This window comes from Triturus cristatus, chromosome 1_1 (genome assembly GCF_964204655.1).
Source record: "Triturus cristatus chromosome 1_1, aTriCri1.1, whole genome shotgun sequence".
Classification (NCBI taxonomy): Eukaryota; Metazoa; Chordata; class Amphibia; order Caudata; family Salamandridae; genus Triturus; species Triturus cristatus.
In genome coordinates this window covers 61,218,933-61,239,158 of record NC_140579.1, presented here as the reverse complement: position 1 = coordinate 61,239,158, position 20,226 = coordinate 61,218,933, and the positions used below count along the sequence as shown (strand labels likewise).

General features: G+C 45.5%; 1 pseudogene across 1 annotated transcript in view; it reads right to left on the bottom strand.

Annotated features, from left to right (window-relative positions):
* LOC146869403 (E3 ubiquitin-protein ligase TRIM39-like) overlaps positions 1–20,226 on the bottom strand; it is a 69,132-nt pseudogene that overhangs the window by 23,875 nt on the left and 25,031 nt on the right. Inside the window, exon 3 of the transcript XR_014959546.1 lies at positions 11,068–11,298. The product of XR_014959546.1 is annotated as an E3 ubiquitin-protein ligase TRIM39-like (transcript). The remainder of the gene's footprint in view (positions 1–11,067; positions 11,299–20,226) is intronic.

The following is a 20,226-nucleotide window of genomic DNA, read 5'->3' as shown; positions in this document are numbered from 1 at the left end:
GAAGAGTAGGCCTAGTCTCGGAGGCAGCAGGTTTGGCTTTACAGAAGGACATGGCCAATCACAGCATGGCTTTATTATGGAGCCATGCAGTGATGGGTCCTTTTCTATCCCTTGCTGCCTTTTCTTCAGTCGCTCTACGGTTACCGCCTCATCATCATGCCCAGCCCAGGGAGTAGCAAAGACAAAGGCGAGAAGCACTGCGAGTAAGTAACGGTTATGGTAATAAACTATTTTACAGGATTAATGTTTTCTTAAGATGTTTTACAATACAGAAAATTAACCTGGTAAACAGACATAAGAGATACCTGAGAAAATTATCAGAATATGGTAAAAAACATTATGAAAACGGATCATGAAATCACAACGGGAAGCCAGATGATTGAGACACAAAAATATAAATTTTCTGATTGGTAAAATGTAGACTTCATCACTTAAGTGAACCATGCAAACCCGGAGACGATCTAAGAAGGCCAAGCGGCACTAAAACGGTAATACAGTACGACTTCAGGATGATAAAATTTCAGAATAATAAGCAAGCGTCCCATAGCCCTATGTTGGTTCGTTACAGTAGGACTTCATGATGATAAATGATTAATAATAAGCAAGCGTCCTGTGGTCATACATTGGCTAATTTTTAATGAAATTACAGTCTAGAATTATGGGGAGAAAATCCAGAAACATTTGAAGCAGGGGTCTGCAACCAGTCGATTACGAGATCGCCGACAACCTGTCAGTACCTCGCAGCCTGATCCCCACTTTTGTATCCTGTCATAGCAATTTTGTTTATTTTCAGGCCTTTTTGGCCTCTTATCCATTCCTGCCCACTTTCGCACACACAAATGCTCCTATTGGCTATTATGCTTCACTGGGGAGAGGTGGGGAAAAGCGAGTGACGTCAGTCCTGCATGAGCAGTGTTAGACTGCCCACCATCAGTAACTGGTGCGCTTCCAGTCCATGTTGTCCGCTTCCCATTGGCTGATATACAGGCGGGATGTGCGTACACTGCCCCTGCCAGCCCCTGCGTGCATCGACTCTGTCTTCAGCACTTGAATAATGTTGGTTTCGTAGTGAGGTGCCTGTGGATTTGAAACTTTCTCTAGCAGCAAAAGTGCATCAGCTGCTTTGCTAGTGCGGTGCCTGTGGATGTGAAGCTTTCTCTAGAAGCAGCAGTGCATCAGCTGCTTTGCTAGTGCGGCGCCTGTGGATGTGAAGCTTTCTCTAGAAGCAGAAGTGCATCAGCTGCTTTGCTAGTGCGGCGCCAGTGGATGTGACGCTTTCCCTAGAAACAGCAGTGCATCAGCTGCTTTGCTAGTGCGGCGCCTGTGGATGTGAAGCTTTCTCTAGAAGCAAAAGTGCATCAGCTGCTTTGCTAGTGCGGCGCCTGTGGATGTGAAGCTTTCTCTTGAAACAGAAGAGCATCAGCTGCTTTGCTAGTGCGGCGCCAGTGGATGTGAAGCTTTCTCTTGAAACAAGTGCATCAGCTGCTTTGCTAGAGCGGCGCCTGTGGGTGTGAAGCTTTCTCTAGAAACAGAAGTGCATCAGCTGCTTTGCTTGTGCGGCGCCTGTGGATGTGAAGCTTTCTCTAGAAACAGAAGTGCATCAGCTGCTTTGCTAGTGTGGCGCCTGTGGATGTGAAGCTTTCTCTAGAAACAGAAGTGCATCAGCTGCTTTCCTAGTGCGGCGCCTGTGGGTGTGAAGCTTTCTCTAGAAACAGAAGTGCATCAGCTGCTTTACTAGTGCGGTGCCAGTGGATTTGAAGCTTTCTCTAGAAACAGAAGTGCATCAGCTGCTTTGCTAGTGTGTAGCCTGTGGATGTGAAGCTTTCTCTAGAAACAGAAGTACATCAGCTGCTTTGCTAGTGCATAGCCTGTGGATGTGAAGCTTTCTCTAGAAACAGAAGTGCATCAGCTGCTTTGCTAGTGCGGCGCCAGTGGATTTGAAGCTTTCTCTAGAAACAGAAGTGCATCAGCTGCTTTGCTGGTGCGGCGCCTGTGGATGTGAAGCTTTCTCTAGAAACAGAAGTGCATCAGCTGCTTTGCTAGTGCGGCACCTGTGGATGTGAAGCTTTCTCTAGAAACAGAAGTGCATCAGCTGCTTTACTAGTGCGGCGCCTGTGGGTGTGAAGCTTTCTCTAGAAACAGAAGTGCATCAGCTGCTTTACTAGTGCGGCACCAGTGGATTTGATGCTTTTTCTAGAAACAGAAGTGCATCAGCTGCTTTGCTAGTGCGTAGCCTGGGGATGTGAAGCTTTCTCTAGAAACAGAAGTACATCAGCTGCTTTGCTAGTGCGTAGCCTGTGGATGTGAAGCTTTCTCTAGAAACAAAAGTGCATCAGCTGCTTTGCTAGTGCAGCACCTGTGGATGTGAAGCTTTCTCTAGAAACAGAAGTGCATCAGCTGCTTTGCTAGTGCGGCGCCTGTGGATGTGAAGCTTTCTCTGGAAACAGAAGTGCATCACCTGCTTTGCTAGTGCGGCGCCAGTGGATTTGAAGCTTTCTCTAGAAACAGAAGTGCATCAGCTGCTTTGCTAGTGCGGTGCCTGTGGATGTGAAGCTTTCTCTAGAAACAGAAGTGCATCAGCTGCTTTGCTAGTGCGGCGCCTGTGGATGTGAAGCTTTCTCTAGAAACAGAAGTGCATCAGCTGCTTTACTAGTGCGGCGCCTGTGGGTGAGAAGCTTTCTCTAGAAACAGAAGTGCATCAGCTGCTTTACTAGTGTGGCACCAGTGGATTTGAAGCTTTTTCTAGAAACAGAAGTGCATCAGCTGCTTTGCTAGTGCGTAGCCTGTGGATGTGAAGCTTTCTCTAGAAACAGAAGTACATCAGCTGCTTTGCTAGTGCGTAGCCTGTGGATGTGAAGCTTTCTCTAGAAACAGAAGTGCATCAGATGCTTTGCTAGTGCGGCGCCTGTGGATATTGAAGCTTTCTCAAGAAACAGAAGTGCATCAGCTGCATTGCTAGTGCGGCGCCAGTGGATTTGAAGCTTTCTCTAGAAACAGAAGTGCATCAGCTGCTTTGCTAGTGCGGCGCCTGTGGATATTGAAGCTTTCTCTAGAAACAGAAGGGCATCAGCTGCTTTGCTAGTGCGGCGCCTGTGGATGTGAAGCTTTCTCTAGAAACAGAAGTGCATCAGCTGCTTTGCTTGTGCGGCGCCTGTGGATGTGAAGCTTTCTCTAGAAACAGAAGTGCATCAGTTGCTTTACTAGTGCGGCGCCTGTGGATGTGAAGTTTTCTCTAGAAACAGAAGTGCATCAGCTGCTTTGCTAGTGCGGCGCCTGTGGATGTGAAGCATTCTCTAGAAACAGAAGTGCATCAGCTGCTTTGCTAGTGCGGCGCCTGTGGATGTGAAGCTTTCTCTAGAAACAGAAGTGCATCAGCTGCTTTGCTAGTGTGGCGCCTGTGGATGTGAAGCTTTCTCTAGAAACAGAAGTGCATCAGCTGCTTTCCTAGTGCGGCGCCTGTGGGTGTGAAGCTTTCTCTAGAAACAGAAGTGCATCAGCTGCTTTACTAGTGCGGTGCCAGTGGATTTGAAGCTTTCTCTAGAAACAGAAGTGCATCAGCTGCTTTGCTAGTGTGTAGCCTGTGGATGTGAAGCTTTCTCTAGAAACAGAAGTACATCAGCTGCTTTGCTAGTGCGTAGCCTGTGGATGTGAAGCTTTCTCTAGAAACAGAAGTGCATCAGCTGCTTTGCTAGTGCGTCGCCTGTGGATGTGAAGCTTTCTCTAGAAACAGAAGTGCATCAGCTGCTTTGCTAGTGCGGCGCCTGTGGATGTGAAGCTTTCTCTGGAAACAGAAGTGCATCAGCTGCTTTGCTAGTGCGGCGCCAGTGGATTTGAAGCTTTCTCTAGAAACAGAAGTGCATCAGATGCTTTGCTAGTGCGGCGCCTGTGGATATTGAAGCTTTCTCAAGAAACAGAAGTGCATCAGCTGCATTGCTAGTGCGGCGCCAGTGGATTTGAAGCTTTCTCTAGAAACAGAAGTGCATCAGCTGCTTTGCTAGTGCGGCGCCTGTGGATATTGAAGCTTTCTCTAGAAACAGAAGGGCATCAGCTGCTTTGCTAGTGCGGCGCCTGTGGATGTGAAGCTTTCTCTAGAAACAGAAGTGCATCAGCTGCTTTGCTTGTGCGGCGCCTGTGGATGTGAAGCTTTCTCTAGAAACAGAAGTGCATCAGTTGCTTTACTAGTGCGGCGCCTGTGGATGTGAAGTTTTCTCTAGAAACAGAAGTGCATCAGCTGCTTTGCTAGTGCGGCGCCTGTGGATGTGAAGCATTCTCTAGAAACAGAAGTGCATCAGCTGCTTTGCTAGTGCGGCGCCTGTGGATGTGAAGCTTTCTCTAGAAACAGAAGTGCATCAGCTGCTTTGCTAGTGTGGCGCCTGTGGATGTGAAGCTTTCTCTAGAAACAGAAGTGCATCAGCTGCTTTCCTAGTGCGGCGCCTGTGGGTGTGAAGCTTTCTCTAGAAACAGAAGTGCATCAGCTGCTTTACTAGTGCGGTGCCAGTGGATTTGAAGCTTTCTCTAGAAACAGAAGTGCATCAGCTGCTTTGCTAGTGTGTAGCCTGTGGATGTGAAGCTTTCTCTAGAAACAGAAGTACATCAGCTGCTTTGCTAGTGCGTAGCCTGTGGATGTGAAGCTTTCTCTAGAAACAGAAGTGCATCAGCTGCTTTGCTAGTGCGTCGCCTGTGGATGTGAAGCTTTCTCTAGAAACAGAAGTGCATCAGCTGCTTTGCTAGTGCGGCGCCTGTGGATGTGAAGCTTTCTCTGGAAACAGAAGTGCATCAGCTGCTTTGCTAGTGCGGCGCCAGTGGATTTGAAGCTTTCTCTAGAAATAGAAGTGCATCAGCTGCTTTGCTGGTGCGGCGCCTGTGGATGTGAAGCTTTCTCTAGAAACAGAAGTGCATCAGCTGCTTTACTAGTGCGGCGCCTGTGGGTGTGAAGCTTTCTCTAGAAACAGAAGTGCATCAGCTGCTTTACTAGTGCGGCACCAGTGGATTTGAAGCTTTTTCTAGAAACAGAAGTGCATCAGCTGCTTTGCTAGTGCGTAGCCTGTGGATGTGAAGCTTTCTCTAGAAACAGAAGTACATCAGCTGCTTTGCTAGTGCGTAGCCTGTGGATGTGAAGCTTTCTCTAGAAACAGAAGTGCATCAGCTGCTTTGCTAGTGCGGCGCCTGTGAATGAGAAGCTTTCTCTAGAAACAGAAGTGCATCAGCTGCTTTGCTAGTAAGGCGCCTGTGGATGTGAAGCTTTCTCTAGAAACAGAAGTGCATCAGCTGCTTTGCTAGTAAGGCGCCTGTGGATGTGAAGCTTTCTCTAGAAACAGAAGTGCATCAGCTGCTTTGCTAGTGCTGCGCCTGTGGATATTGAAGCTTTCTCTAGAAACAGAAGTGCATCAGCTGCATTGCTAGTGCGGCGCCAGTGGATTTGAAGCTTTCTCTAGAAACAGAAGTGCATCAGCTGCTTTGCTAGTGCGGCGCCTGTGGATATTGAAGCTTTCTCTAGAAACAGAAGGGCATCAGCTGCTTTGCTAGTGCGGCGCCTGTGGATGTGAAGCTTTCTCTAGAAACAGAAGTGCATCAGCTGCTTTGTTTGTGCGGCGTCTGTGGATGTGAAGCTTTCTCTAGAAACAGAAGTGCATCAGTTGCTTTACTAGTGCGGCGCCTGTGGATGTGAAGCTTTCTCTAGAAGCAGAAGTGCATCAGCTGCTTTGCTAGTGCGGCGCCTGTGGATGTGAAGCTTTCTCTAGAAACAGAAGTGCATCAGCTGCTTTGCTAGTGCGGCGCCTGTGGATGTGAAGCGTTCTCTTGAAACAGAAGTGCATCAGCTGCTTTGTTAGTGCGGCGTCTGTGGATGTCAAGCTTTCTCTGGAAACAGAAGTGCATCAGCTGCTTTGCTAGTGTGGCGTCTGTGGATGTGAAGCTTTCTCCAGAAACAGAAGTGCAGCAGCTGCTTTGCTAGTGTGGCGCCTGTACATGTGAAGCTTTCCCTAGACACAGAAGTGCATCAGCTGCTTTGCTAGTGCGGCGCCTGTGGATATTGAAGCTTTCTCTAGAAACAGAAGTGCATCAGCTGCTTCAGAAGCTGACTAAGCCCCCGCTCCACCAAGCCATTCTATGGAAAGGATATAGCTTGACACGCATGCAGCCCCACCGCGTCTTTCTCATCGTTGAGTTCAGGTAGCTAAAAGTCTAATGTAAACATTATTAAACTTAAAAACGCCCTTTTGTGTGCATGTTTGTGCTGGTGAGTTTCCATTAGTGCAGTGTGTCGTTCTCTTCAGAGTCAAGTGACATGATGGTGGTTCCTCTTCAGCACCCTGCAGCATGACCTTCTGGGTGCGATCCAAAATGAATACGTTAGCTAATGGCTTTTATATTAGATGGCACTTGCACGACCTTGGAACCAGCCCCAGCTTCCACATCTTAAACAACAGAGGCAGGTTCACAATTCTAGTGTGTGATATAATTAGGGGACGGAATGTGGCCTAACAGCTAGAGCGGTCAACCTCGAAGCTGGGGAACCGGGTTTGAGTCTCGGCAGAGATGCTCAACATCCTGTGATTCTGAGCAAATCTGTTAATCTCTCTATGCCTAACAAAATGAATGCGGCCATCTGTAACGTAACTGGTGATCATGTAAAGAGCTCTGATACCGTCGGGTCGAGTTCGCGCTACATAAAACTAAAAGAAAAATTAAACAGTTATCTCAGAAAAGGCCACTTAAATACTGGTTATTTTGGCAGTGCAGGCTGACTGGTGGGGAAGCGGGCTGTGCATGTTCACGAATCCTAAAGACCCTCACTGGAAGCATTATAAAATGTAATAAAATAATGAGAGAAATGTAAAATGGGATCCTGGCTCTTCAAATCTGCATGAGTAATACATGACGGCCACAGGTGCAATGCCCATGGCCCATGGTGTTATTATTAATAATATGTCTGTCCAAAGCTGCATGAGTAATGACGGCCATAGGTGCAATGCCCCCAGCCCAGGGTAATAATATTAATACATGACAGCCATAGGTGCAATGCCCCTGGGCCATTGCAATACCATTAATAATATGTCTCTCCAAAGGTGCATGAGTAATACATGACGGCCACGGGTGCGATGCCCCTGGCCCATGGTGCTATTATTAATAATACGTCTCTTCAAAGCTGCATGAGTAATACATGACAGCCATAGGTGTGATGCCCCCGGCCCATGGTAATATTAATAATACGTCTCTCCAAAGCTGCATGAGTAATACATGACAGCCATGGGTGCAATGCCCCCGGCCCATGGTAATAATATTAATAATACGTCTCTTCAAAGCTGCATGAGTAATACATGACAGCCATAGGTGCGATGCCCCCGGCCCATGGTAATAATATTAATAATACGTCTCTCCAAAGCTGCATGAGTAATACATGACAGCCATAGGTGTGATGCCCCTGGACCATGGTAATAATATTAATAATACGTCGCTCCAAAGCTGCATGAGTGATACATGACGGCCATGGATGCAATGCCCCTGGACCATCGTAATAACATTAATAATATGTCTCTCCAAAGGTGCATGAGTATTACATGACGGCTATAGGTGCAATGCCCCTGCTCCATGGTAATAATATTAATAATACGTCTCTCCGAAGTTGCACAATTCATCACTCAAATAACAGCTTCAAATATATTTTGGAAACCCATTTTTTCTCAAAACGGCAGTTTGTGAGTTCTGAAACTAAATACATATTCATCTCAAATACACGCTTCAGAATTTTAGTGAACATATATTAATTCAACCAAACAAAAACGTCTAATTTAGTAGGCTGGCTACACAGAGAGCTACTTGCAGGTATCTGGAGAGATACCAGTAGCGCACAAGCTCCTTATTGGAGAAGCCTGGTCTATTGAAATTATACGTCAGTGGGGTTACTGCCTTAGTGGGTGGTAGAGGACCACTATTATCAGATACATCAAACACATAGGACCTTTTGAGGTTCATCCACAGGTCATGGGCCATCGTCCTTGACTGACACAAGAGGATCATCAACAGGTCAGGAGACACCCTCCTGTAGTTACAATAGAGGTTACATCAGAGGGTCACGGGAGATCATCTTAGAATTCTGGGGACATGTCAACGGGTCGGGGTCCACCATCCTAGCAGGAGGCGAGAGTGGTCCTCTCTTGTAAGAAGGATGACCCTCCCTTGGACTGTGGGTCTTATGGATCCCATTTTGTACCAATGCCGACACCAAACTATACGCCAAACTTTTAGCTACATTGGTGGTGGTGGTGGGCTTGATTCCCAAATAGGTCACCAAATTGGTCACCCGGGAGACATAGGTTTACTATGCATCATTTTCCTAGAAGCAAAAATGGCATTTGAACATGTGTTTAGACTGACTAGTAAATTACATGTTTGTACCAACATTGACAGGTCATGGTCATTATAAACTACTTTAATTTATACTGTTTCAGAACTGGCTGTGGAGCCCTCAGAGGGATGCTCTCTGTCACCCTTAGAGGGATGCTCTCTGTCACCCTCAAAGAGATGCTCTCTGTCACCCTTAGAGGGATGCTCTCTGTCACCCTCAAAGGGATGCTCTCTGCCACCCTTGGAGGGATGCTCTCTGATGCCCTGAGGGATGCTCTCTGTCCCAGTATCCCTCCAAGAGTGACACAGAGCACCTATCCGAGAGTGACAAAGAGGACAAAGGAGGGTTGCTCTTTGTCACTCTCGGATAGGTGCTCTGTGTCACTCTTGGAGGGATACTTCCTGTCCCCCTCGGAGGGATGCTCTTTGTCGCCCTCGGAGGGATGCTCTCCTGTGCACTGGGAAAGTTGCTCCCTGTTACTTTCATCTAATGCCCTTTACAAAGAGCTATTTCTCAGGAAGCTTATTGGCTCTAAACTAATCAACCTATCAGAGCAGAGCATCACTGTTAAAGTGACAGCTTATGACCCCAATAAGGAGGTTTACACCTCTAACCCCACTCTAAGCCATATTGGTTAGGAATTTGGTTGCCGTTCAGGGTTTCATGATAATACAGTCATAAATCACATTTCTTTTGCGGCCGGGCAGCAATTTGTGGACATTTATTTCACACGCTCTGTCATATAATCAAGGGTTACTCATAATATAAAATTGCCACTATTCTTCAAACGAAAGAGTTTTCTGTGGCAATCTCTATCTTTATCTAAGGCAGGGGTACTCACAAACTTTCTGTCAGGGGCCAAAATTACAGTGTGGTTGGTGGCCGAGGGCCGCACTGGTAGGGGTGGAGTCAGTGGGGGCGGGATCAGTGGGGGGCGGAGCTAGAGTAAAAAAAAAACCTTTCAAAACATTAGACAATGCTGTATTTCACAATCAGATGCAACTACAAAGAGCATCGCATTTTGCAATGCAGTTCAAAAGCTTTTTGAGCTGGATTTAAATCTAGGGAACCAGGATATGTCAAAATTGGGATATGTCAAAATGAGCAAGTTACTTACCTTCGATAACAATTTTTCAGGTGGATACACTATTTAAGAACAGATTCCTCACCTTTAGTATATCTCCAGGAGCCAGACTGTGTGAAGATTTTAACTGTAGTTCCGAAGTGCCAAAGGGTGGTGATGTTCAGCTTCATGTTGTCTTAGTTTCCCGAAAGTGATACACATAAGTGCCCCCCCCTACATATTGATTACAGTTTCTTTCCCGACTCTGTCCACCGCATGGGACCTGGAGCCCAACAAGAATCATTAGTACCAACATGCACATCTCTTGTTTGGGGGCTTTTTAGATGCAAAAAGAAACCATCCCACAGAACAGGGAGGGCAGTAAGAAATACGTGGTTAGATAGAGGCATAACACACTCATACTTAATTTTGGCAAAAATAGTTCCCTACTTTATTTAAAGGCAACCGCCCCAGGGCGGTTACTCCTGACGTTTCAGATGGCTCAGCGGAAGGGGAGAGTATCTCCTTCGATGTGAAGCCGAGGGAGTGGGAGCTAGACAAGATTTCGAGCAAGAGTGCCTGCTTCCCGATAGAAATATTCATGTGCCTATTTGAATATTTTGTAAATATGAAGGTTGTTTGGGAGTTGGCAAAAAAAACATACCTGTGCAGGTGAAGAGACGCTGAAGATTTTCCGGGCACCAGGCTGCTGTGAAGGTTCTCCGGGGCTGCGGGCTGGAAGGACGTCGTCAACAGGGACACAGGAAGCTCACCAAAAGGTCCTTTAAATGTCAGCTGTAACTAGCGCTAGTTACAGCTGACTTTTAAAGGGCCTGAGCTGCGCGCCCGGGTCCGTGTGTGACGTCAGAAGCAGGCAGGCCAATCAGAGGCAAGCAGTAAGCAGAGACGGTGGCCGCAGGAGGAAACGTTGTGAATACGTATTCAAGCGTATTCACAACGTTTGCTCCTGCGGCCATCTTCCCTGTTTACTCCAAGGAAGGAATTGCGGCTTAGTGTAATCGAGCAAGGTCCGCGGGCCCCCAATGAAGGCCGGGCGGGCTGCCAGCGGCCCGCGGGCCGTACTATGAGTAACCCTGATCTAAGACAACAAAAACCCAGTGAGCTAGCCATTACCTATTCCAAATGCTTAATTATACAGCTGTTTACCCCACAAGCGATCGGTGCACGTGAAAGTAAGTGGCTACTTGCATCAGGAGAAAAGTAATCAATTTACAACTGAAATGTTTTCAAACTTCTTAGAAAAGGAGGACATTGGATTCTTTTCCAATTCTCTAAACTGTTGGCTCACATTATGCTTTCCATTTTTCTGCTGCTTTTTCACATTTTGCTCCATTGTCTATATATGTTAATTACTGTCACTGGAATTGCTCGGTGTGTTGCATTCACTTGTATATGACACTGTAAGAGGTCACTGTACATTCCACTGTTTGTACATTTAATTGGGCTCTCAGCATCAAGTAGGACAGTGTAAATAATCCATGACTGTATATTGTGTGTGGCTGTCAGAGTGCGTGGGGTCACTGTGCATTGACCCTGCCAGGAGATCATGTGTGTTCCACTCATACATTTAATACTGCACACAAAATAGGAATATTTCACTTCCTTCTTTTGTTGTATTTACCAAACAGTATCTCACCTTCAGGAGTTCCCACGCTGGCCCCTCACACTTCTTTTCTATCTCCGTTATCACAGCATTGAGAGAGGTGATTTGATTGGACAGTTTGGTGATATTTGCATTTTCCACCATGGTAATTTTCCTCTCCATCTCCTTCAGTCTCCCGTACAGGGTTTGCTCATTTTTATTCAGGAGATGCCGCAATTCTTCAAACTCAGATTCAATTTTATTCATCTCAGTTCTTAACTTCTCCTGTCAGAAGCAAAGAAAAGCTGGTTAGATATAATAAAAAAAGCTTCCTACAAGCAGTCCCTAGAGTGGGGGTCCAGGAGGAGGGTGGATGGGCTGCCTATTGTGATTGTCGTCACCTCGCACAAATGCTGTGTCTGACAGACATCCCAAACATGACATTTGAAAGAGAATCTGACTAAACCAGTTTCTAAGCTTTAGAGAGTGGATCTGTTTCCCCTGTCTGCAAAATGAGTACAATGACGTAGGCTCCAATTCACCCCATTTTCTCCTTCACCAAGGACAGGAGTGCTTTGTACGGTACTCGGATTGCTGTGTGACCACGGCTGGTGTCTGCATAACATCGGTCTCCCAGAGGTGAGGGAACATCACCTGAAGTCTGCACTGCTTGTTTGAAGAGGCAAGGGTCTGCCTAGCACCTAGAAGCCTGTCTGGTGAGAGAAGAAAGGAGAGCGTCACGTCATGAAAGAGCACAGCCTGTTCAAGAGAGAAGCCCTGTATATTACGGCTTCAGGAAGGCTGATGGCAGTCAGAATCTGCATCCCATGTCTACAAAATGAGTACAATAAAGTAGGACCCAATCACCCTGTATTGTTTGAATTCCAAGTTCTTCTTGACCAAGTATGGGAGTGCTTTGTATGGTACTCGGATTGCTGTGTGACCAGGGCTAATATCTGCATAACATCAGTCTCCCAGAAGTGAGGGAACATCACCTCAACTCTACACTGTTTGCTGGAAAAGTCAAGGGTCTACCTAGCACCTAGATGCCCCCTGATAAGAGAAGGAAGGAGAGTGTCATGTGTAGAAAGAGTACAGCCAGTCCAAAAGAGAAGCCCAGCATATTCTTGCCATGAGAAGCACCCAGAGAAAGCTGACTGCCGGTCGGAGAGAGGACAGGAGCAATATGTGCGGAGTGGGGTCTCCTAGTCTCCCTGAGCAGTTCCCATAGTGAGTTGTACCAAACCATGCACAGGAGAATCAACATTGTGTCGTTAGTGCCTGACGTCAGAACTGCCCTTAGAGGATCCACCATCAACGATCAGGGTCGGGAAGTCGCAACTGCCATTGATGACCACTTGCTGAAGACTCGACCCTGCGGTTGCAACATTTATCACTGAGCATCTGTGTGCAACTGTCCTGGAAGCCCACATGTGTCAAAGACAAGTGGCACCGTGGAGACCTGACAAAGTGATTAGCGCTATCAGTTCTTGGGTCGAATGAGGCTGCCCTACAGCTCCGCATAACTGAAGCCTGTGCTAAAGGAACAGGTACTCCGAGCACGCCACCACCAAGTAGGTATTGCAGGGCAGAGAAATCTGCAGTCTGTACAATATAGTTTTAATCCATGTGAACTCTTTGATGTAAAAACCACTGAACTGATCTTCACAGTAGCCAGTGGAGTAACCCAGAGTCTGTGCTTGATTAATACCTCTGCCGATAGGACATACCGGGGACCATAGTCATTAGAACTCTTACAGAGGGTAGAGGCCCCCAGAAGTCAGCTGTGCTATTCTGGAGGCCATACAGTTCACCCCTGTAAATTGCACCTTTATTGAACTGGCTGGTATTTATTTTGTCGTGACCCTAAAATACTTTTTTTCTTACTAAAAATAAGTACTTGGTTAGACATAACATTATTGTGTCCGTTGGTTGACTGTTGAGTTCTGAGTGCCTGCCACGCCCTCTGCCTCCGTCAGAAGCCTTTGACTGCTCGACCTCGCTACCCTGTGAGTCAAGTGCAGAAAGGGATGCCCTTTGCCTGTTTCCGAGCCATAGTAGTACAAACCCCAGGACACGAGAGTCAAACAACCTCAACCAATATGATCATTAGCTCTTCTCTGACCTGTGTCCCTCCTCCCCCCGATCGTGGTCTGGCAGTGCTAAAACCCTGAGCCTGGTGCACAGAGCTACGATCCTGTGTACTGTGTTTTACAGCAATGAACGGGCACTCAGATGACGATACAATCAGGCAGTATGGCGACAAGTGAGGTAGCAACCACTACAAAATGAAGAGTGTACTTTAGAAAAAAACACTTCACGAAAACTGTGGGAGAGTTTATCAGATACCATGAAAGGTTTATGGCAATGGCACCCTTGTTAACTGTATCACTACAGATGCCCCCGTTGAACACTTAAATATCACAACCAATGGCAGTGTCAGAGTGGTGATAAATGTGCATCACTGCTGAAGGGGCTTCCGCGTTACAGGCCTGCCCTTTCTTCCATCCAGAGGCAGAGTTAAGTGCACTAGTTATCCTGGGACATTCTGGTCAGCTGTGGCCTATGCCTGTAAGAGAAGTCTAATGAAGGCATAAAATCTGACGCGTCAAACTATGGCGATTAATTAGACTGTTGCAGAAAAACCTTGCAATGTGGATTGAGCAGAACAGAGAATGCCCGAAGTCAGCGGTGAAGCTGAGCGGTGCTCATGTCATTAGAAATGCAAATGTCCTGAAGAAGGGAATGTACATGTCCCGAAACGTGCTACAATTAGAGGGCATGTGGTTTAATGAACTCTTTGTGGATTAAAAACCCATCTGCACAATGTTGGAGTTTTCATGCTTGCTTATTACTTATATAAACTCTGTTGGATGTTCTGTGGTTTGACGATGTATATACAATATCGTAGCATGATTACATCGCTAAAACCTTTGTTTAGGAAGGGGCTTACACCAGGCTTGCTCAGTCTGATGGATGGATAGATAACTCCAGATCCACGCATACACAAACCTAGTGAGGTACACATTCATACAGATGCACACATTAATGTGCACATTCACATACAAATCTTGTAAAGACTTATTAATGGATACAGTCCATGCATGCACAGGCTAATAAAAACACACATCCTTACATATATATATATATATATATATATATATATATATATATATATATATATATATATATATATATATATATTCACTGAAAAAACCATAGGTTGCGTGAGTTATAGTTGCCTGCACTAACTATAACGGGGGAATTTCACTGGTTTTTTATCAGTAAAATTTCCGCTAACTATAACATGTGTGAAACCTATGGTTTTTTCAGTGAATTTGCAAGGTTTTTTAAATGCTAATTCCTAACTATAACGTGTGTGAAACCTATGGTTTTTTCAGTGAATTTGTACGGTTTTTTAAATGCTAAGTTACTTTACGCCATTCGAGGCGTGCGCGCCCACTTAACGCAGTTCGTTCCGTGCACGGTTTTTATCAACTTTAAAATGCCCTGTACATTTGGTGGCCTTTGGCCACCAAAAGCACAGGGGGTGGGGTCAATGTGCATAGTGTTTTTTTTATTTCGATTTTATAATTTCATGTTGCCAAAATTTTTTTTTTTTACCTATTAATAAGCCCTGTACATTTGGTTTTCCTATGGAAACGTGGTCCTAACTATAACTACCTACTGGCGACCGCCAGTAGGTAATATATATATATATATATATATATATATATATATATATATATATATATATTATCTACTGGCGGTCGCCAGTAGATAGTTATAGTTAGGACCCTGTTTCCATAGGAAATCCGCAACATTCTATTTGGAATAACTTTGGCGCCGGTCGATGAATCCTCGCGAAATTTTTAAAATAGGTGGGGCGCTACGCTCCGCTCCTACCCTGAAAGTCTCGGGGCGATTCGTCAAGTGGGGGCTGAGAAAAAAGGGGGGTCCCAAAACGCGTTTTTCCCATGCATTTTTCCATAGGACCTTTAGACACAGCTACAGCCCGAACGGCTGAACAGAGTTACTTGAAATTTGGCAGAGAGGTAGTCCTCAGGTCAAGGAAGTGCCTTTTGTAGGTCTGGTGTAAATCTGTTCAGTAGTTCCTGAGAAAATAGCATTTAAATCAATATATATATGTGGGCGGAGCCTAACCACACATCTCATCCTGAGACCTGATTGGCTGTCAGCACTTCATCCAAGAAGTGTTGGCAGCCATCTTGGGACCAATATACATGATAGCACCTCATTAAAAAGCATTGCAGTTAATAGAAGATTTTAAGACTTTAGTTACATTATAAATCATTTGTTGATGGTACCATACTCATTTTAGGAATTGTGGTATGTTCTAAGGTGATTTCACCATGTGAAAAAGCCTTCTGCTGGGATATCATGATTGAGAGAAAAATATTTTCTCATGCTTTTACCACAGAGGTTTGGAAGGTGATCTATAAGCTAAACTGAGAGCTTATTTTCTGTAAATTCACATTATCTTTCTCAGTCATGTGAGAATGAAGTCTGACATTCTCAGTAAAACATGTACATCCAACAAGGGCAGAGACTGTCAGTTGATTCCTTTGTGTTCTACTGCAGCTTTCTAGAGTGTTCCAAAGAACTACTAGAGCGCTAACCGTCCTACTTATGATAAATGAATGGCACACCTGAAGCCATCTTGCTTGGATTAAAGTGGTAACTCTTAAAACATTTAATTTAAAAAGGAACAAAATGAGGTGGTTCATTTTTCCATAAAAAGTATGATTAGTGCTGCAGAAAGAAAAATTAGGGCACATTTTGAGTGACTTCTCAAATCCTGGCATGCAGACTGAAACATGCACTTTCAATACCAGCAGCAGTTTTCCCTGGTGAGCAGTAGCTTTACTACAGTGATCTAATGAGCAAAAAGAGTGCTAACATTCTGATTTTATGGCAAATGTGTGACACATTTGAATGCCTTCTTGATGGAATCAAAGTAAAAAACTGAAAGTATTTCCTACTGAGGAGACTGCAGTAAATGAGGAAATTAGGAAACTTCATAACAAATAAGTCTCCCAAGATGGCCACCAGAGACAAAAGAGCCCAAATGTAGCCCAAATATCACCCAGATGTAGCCCAAGTATAGCCCAATGACAGAATGTCCAAGAATGTTCTTAAAAACAACTAGAGCACTTACTGTCTTCATTATGACAAAAGTATGGCACACCTGAAGCCATCTTGATTGGAATAAACTGGTAACACTTAAAACATTTAATTTAAAAAGGAACACAATGAGGGGGTTCATTTTGCCATAGAAATTATGATTAATGCTGAAGAAAGAAAATGAGGGCACATTTTGAGTGACTTCTCAAATCCTCTTCTATTTCATTAAAAAATTCTGACATGCAGACTGAAACATGCACTTTTAATACCAGGAGCAGACTTCCATGGTGAACAGTAGTTTTACTACAGTGATCTAATGAGCAACTAGAGTGCTAACATTCAGAATTCATGGCAAATGTGTGACATATCTGAATACCTTCATGATGGAATCAAAGTAAAAAACTGAAAGCATTTCCGACTGAGGAGACTGCAGTACATGAGGAAATTAGGAAACTTCATAACAAATAAATCTCCCAAGATGGCCACCGGAGACAAAAGAGCCCAAATGTAGCCCAAAATCACCCAGATATAGCCCAAATATAGCCCAATGACAGAAGTGTGCAAAACACTTATTATTTTGTGTTTTTGCAGTGTTATATAGTGCAGACTTGTCAGGTATTGGAGTGCTTTACATGAGCATTGGTTACATCACACAAGAACAAATTCATTTTGGTTGTAGACATGGGGAGACTAAGTGATTTGACCAGAATCACAGAATGTCGAGCTGAAGCAGAAACTTCAACCTGGTTCCCCAGTTGCAAAGTATGCAGTTCTGGAAGTAACACCACATCCTCTCCCCTAAGTGCAACATTTAATCAAGTTGTCAACTAGATAAAAAAACATAAAGATAACAAATAATTTAAAAGTGCTTTGTCGCTATTTGAAAACTCAGAAAATATGTCCTTATTTTAGTCTTTTAGAGCACTAACCATAATTTTGATGCCAATAAGACCCTCTCATATATGTAATTTCTAAAGGAATGCTCTAGGTATTACAGTTTTGATTACATCAAGATGATGTCAGGCGTTCCACACTTTTGTAATAAATATAGAATGTTAGCAATCTAGTTGTTCATTAGGATACTGTTGAGAGGCAGAGGCCAGGGGCACGGACTCTGAAAATTGAAGGCAGGTAGGAGGGTGCAAAGGCAACAATTTAACCACACTGAGCAGGCAGGAAGGGCCGTGGAAGCACAACAGACTATGGAGGGCAGTGGAAAGGGGGGCAGGGGCAACAAACCAACAATACAGGACTTGCAAGAGAGGCTGTTGGAGGGAAGATCTATTACGGGCCAAGGAAGCTAGGGGCGGTCCCCAGAGCCCCGGGAACCACCACAGAACTGAGCAGGAGAGTGAGTCAGGGACAAAAGGGGCACCTTAATTTGAGCCGGGGTGCCTAGGAACGCTTGCTCCAAAAATGAAGAAAACAGACATATGAGACATGGAATTGGAGGCAGAATACAATGGCAGTTTAATGAGAAGATGCAACTTCAAAGAAACCGCAGAATAGAGACATAAAGTACAAAATACAGAATCCAGATAATCATACAGCTGTCATGATATTCTCTGTATCTCAATTAATGGAGTGACAGAGAGAGAGAGAAAACACATCTATAAATGCATCATGAGAAACAAGTTACACCAAGGAAAATGTTACCTAGGGACACTCACATTTACTCTTAGAGCAAGCATTCCTGCAATTACAATACAACATCTTTTAAATGCAAAAGTAAAGAGAACAATGGTTAAACATAACATGACATTTCATATAGGTAAAATAGAATAAGATACTTCAAGCAAAGCAGAGCAAGACATTTTAAGCAAAGGAAGACAAGAGCTCCCAGTTCTTGGGGAAAACCTGCACAGCCTGTTAACCTACATACAGACGGCGAGGTTGTCCGTCGATATCTGTGGGTGCTCCCTTTTTATATCATTTTGTGGGCTCCTTTGCACGCTACATCTACCTACGTATGCTACCCAAAAGCTTCGTCTGCAGATTTTACCAGACATTTCGTCATTTACCCACTTAATGCTGACAATGGACTGGGTGAAAAGGTCAGTCTCTCAGGCCAATCGCTTATCGTAAGTTCCATAGAGCAAGCAGAAAATAATGGGTATTGTACAGGAATTCAATATATTCATGTATAAAATCTCCTCAGTTCTCCTAACTTGGCGCTCTGCGGTTGCCACTTCCTTAAAAGCGGGAAACCTGCCCAGGAAGCAAGTACCAGTCCAGGATGCAGCCTACTGTATGTCGACAGCTTCAGGGGGATGTTGAACTTTGATACCGAGCACGGAGCACTCGGGTAGGGTGGGGGCTACTAGTTTGGAGCAGAAGGCCTCGCAGACCTGCCTTCAGACTGCTATACACTAAAATTGCAGAGCTATGGTCAATTTAACAAAGAGGCCTACATATTGAACAGAAGGGCCTACACAGGGGTTTTATGCTGGCTGAGTGGTAAGGATGTCTCAGGATAATTATATAGCAACACAGGACCCGCTGGTCAATTTAATACGGCCTACAAATGCGGCTGGCAGGGCAAGGACAAGGGTCTCATACTTCAGGTGTGGACAGAACGGGCCAGGGGCCCCCTGTGATACAAAATCTACCCTCCTTCAAGGCTGTGGCAATGTAATTGACCATTGTGGGCAGAAGGAAGAGGCAATGGTAGTACAACCATACATGCCAACAGACCCGATTCAGCCAGGAAACGTCCAATGTTTTTAAGCTCAAATGGGCTTTATTTGATCTGTCTCCTGTCTACAATATCCTCTTTTTCAATGTAACTCAAAGGGGAAAATCAATACCCCAGTTTTTTTTCAAAATCTCCCTCTTACCAAGTTCAAAATGTTGGCAAGTATGGTACATTGGATCATGGAAGGAAATGGGATAGGGACATGGACTTGGATAACAGAGGACAAGAGAGACATGGAGAGGTGCACCAAACTGACCCTGCAGGGCAGGCATCAGGGTTTGCAGCAGCACAATACACCACACAGGGCATGCAGGACGGGAGTGCAGCACAACAATCCATAGAAAGCAAGAGGGAGGGGACAGGACCATGCACATGGACAACAGAGAACAGAGGGGCAAGAGGCAATGGTAGCTAGCTGACCATAATGGACAGACAGGAGAGAAGGCTGCAGCATAACAGGCCATAAAGGGCAGGAGGGACGGATCAGGGGCATTACAATGGAACAGACAAGCCAGGAGGGAGGGAGTAGGGGTCTGCACATGTAAACAGAGGGCTGGGGGCAAGGGGGCAGGGCAGGAGCAACAAGATGGCCATGGAGGTCAGGCAGGATGGGCACTAGAAGCAAGACACAACAGTGAGACTGTGATGGCATACACACAGACCATGGAGGGAAGGTGGGAGGGGGTCAGGGGCAGCTAACTGACCACACAGGGAAGGTGGGAGGGGCCATGGCAGCACAGAAGACCATGCATGGCAAGTGGGAGGGTTAGTGGCAGCACAATGGCTATGATGGGCAAGAAGGAGGGTGCAGGGGCATGCACAAAGGACGATGGAGGATAGAAGGGAGGGTCAGGACCTCTGCACAGACAAGAAAGTTCAGGGGAAGGGGCCTCACAACAGACCACACGGGGCAGGCAGGAGGAGCAGTTGCAGCACAACAGACCAGGGAGGGCAGAAGGGTGTGGCAGTACAATGGACCATGTAGGACAGGAGGAAGAGGATAGAGGCATGGCATGTGGACAGGCAGGGTGGAGGTGGCAGGGACAGGTTACAGTCATCTGACAATGCTAGGCAGGTGGGAGGGGAGTGGCAGCTCAACAGAACACTCAGAGTAGATAGGAGTGGCAGGTCCATGGGACATGGTGGGCAAAAAGGATGGAGCAGGGGCATGCACAAAGACATCGGAGGGCAGGGGGAAGGAGAATAGGGGCAGCAAGCTAAGCACAGAGTTTAAGCAGGAGGTCAATGATGGGGCATAGAATTGGGCAATGGAGGGCAGGAGGAGTGGACTGGTACATCATACTAAATTGAGGGCAGTGGCAGCACATCAGACCATGCATGGCAGGAGGGAGGAGGCTAGTCCATGGATTCAC